Source organism: Halyomorpha halys, unplaced genomic scaffold, assembly GCF_000696795.3.
Source record: "Halyomorpha halys isolate HHAL.00 unplaced genomic scaffold, Hhal_1.1 Scaffold89.1, whole genome shotgun sequence".
In the NCBI taxonomy this organism is placed as follows: Eukaryota; Metazoa; Arthropoda; class Insecta; order Hemiptera; family Pentatomidae; genus Halyomorpha; species Halyomorpha halys.
Window position 1 is genome coordinate 657,041 of NW_027111267.1, and position 2,557 is coordinate 659,597.

Below are 2,557 nucleotides of genomic sequence, written 5' to 3' on the forward strand. Positions count from 1 at the left end.
TGTTATATATAAGTTGGACAAGGCCTGTATACAACTCTAATCCTAACTCCTTATGTTAATAAACCTCAATAATGTAGTAAGCGTACGTTATAATTCAGTTCTCTCTTTTCCTTTTTCTTCAAGCCTTTCAGTCCAAGTGCTCGTTAAGTGGTGCCGAGACCCGGGAACTGATTGAAGGTTTTTCACTGAATGAAGATTTTTTTTTCTAAATCTTAATTTTTTTTTAATCTAAATCTTTTTTATAAAAACTGATCGAAGTTTTTTTTTTGAGCTGTTCTCTCATCAGGGATTTTTTTTCTCTTTTTTCTCCGGCTTTCTTATCTTTTATTTCGCCTATATTGTCATTTTTTTTCACTGACCAAGATGGTTAATGGTGATGGTCAACCACAACCACAACCCGCAGTGAAGTAGCCAGTTCTACAGACCCCTACCTGGAGTACCCCCGCTACCAGAGACCACTCACGCCAATATATTGGCTGAAATGAAAGTGAGATCAGTAACCTCTCAAATATTAGATTAGCCATCTCAGACTTGGAGCGGTTCTCAGGCGAAATCGGTGAGTTAAAGCACTTTATTAAAGGTGGAAATCGCATCATGGAGAGGTTGGCAGCCAAGGTCTTAGAGGAGTTGCTGGACAACAATGACGCGATTTCCCTCAAGGGAGCACTCATATGCCGGATCAAGCGAAGTGTTTTGAACCATATTTAGGCAGACGAGGAAACAGCATGGCCAATAGTGAAGGAAAGATTAAAGAAGGCCTATGGAGGAGGCAGATGGTCCCCGGAGGAAGACATTTTCTACATCCTGCGGGAGAGGAGAAAGCACAGGCAGCCTAACGGACAGTACGCAGCCACGCTGTTACGACAGTTTAATCTGACCACAGAAAAGATAAGAGACTCTTGGAGCGGATGTTGTCAGTTGGAAGATGAATTTTATCGACTCCATAATGAAGGTGCAACTGGCTAAGGAGACAAATAAAAGGTAAGGATCACCCCGGGACCGCACTTTTGTCGAATGTGCTCAAGACATGATCGAAGAGAGGAGGATGCAATGATGGATGTCAATGATGGAGGGATGTTCATAAACTGCAAGGGGGGAGTTATGGTTGGGCAAGGCCTGTATACAACTCTAATCCTAACTCCTCATGTAAACAAACCTCAATAATGTCTATAGCATCACAGAGATAATAAAGCAGTATCTTTCTAGCTAGTGTACGTTATAATTCTGTTCCATCATCCAGTCCAAGTCTTCGTAAGTTATATATATAGTATGATAATAGGATGACAAAACAGTAATTAAAGTGGGGTTAAAAATGATAAGTATAAGAAAAAAATTATATGGAAATGAAAGAAAAATAAAATGTACATGTATAATTAAGATGTAGTAAGTATGTCTACAAAATAAATAACATAATGAGTATAAATAGCAAGTATTAGATTTTATAAATTAGAGACTCAATAAAATGTAAAAATAGAAAAAGATAAAAGAACAAAAAAATAAACTGTACAAACTAAGAGACGAAAAACTAAAAAATAAGAGCAGAATAAATAAGATTAAAGAAAAAATATAATCTTAAATTTATTTCTTCTATTGGAAGAGTTCCATTTATAATTGGGTCTTGTTAATGAAAGGTACTCTTCCTAGTTTTAATTAATTATTTTATTTTATTTCATTAAAAAACAATAACAACGTATCTACAACATGACAATATAGCAAGCGTTGTTGGGCCTGATGTTGGTCGGGTGGCAACCCCGAAACGTAAACTTTTTGAAAATGTTTCTGATGTCAATAACGCATTTTATGACTCCATTTCTTCATAAAACCCTGATTTTTGTCAGTTTTGGGATAAAATAAGTTGATAACAGGTTGGGGGATATTGAGGTAAATATTTGCATTTTATAAAGTTCTAAATAACCTAGTCTGTGAAAACTGATATTTCATGAATGTCAATACATTATGTCAAACGAATCCATATATCCAAAATAAAAGTATGTTGTGCGTTTTAGCAACCTGATGAATTTTAACCGCTAAAATATAGTTGCAAATCCATTTACTGTACTGTAATATTTAATGTGTATTATTAAAGTGAATCGTATTCCAATTAAAACTATCATCTAACTATTACTGAAGTAAGGATTATTTTAGTAATGATAGGGATCATTAAAGTAACGATAGCATATTTGAGAATGGTATCTAGAGTTAAATGGAAACAAGAAAGTGAGCCATTTTCGTAGCAGTTATATAAGATGGCGCTTTAGCACGCATACATTCTGGTTGGTCTGATATCGCTGGGATTATATGTAAGCCATAAAAATTTATGTCCTCTGTTTTAGACATCAAAGAATAAATTTGGTTTCGTGTCTGCATGTCTGTAGTCAAATTTGTAGGGATTGTGCGCGATAATCCTCTAAAATTTCAGAAGTCAACTTCTTAGAGATTTTTCGATTTCAGTATTCTTGACAGACAGAAGGCTCTCTTCGAACTTATACACTGGCCTATCTTGTCCATATATATAAAATTTCCTTTGATATTATCAATTTAATTTTATATTTAAAAT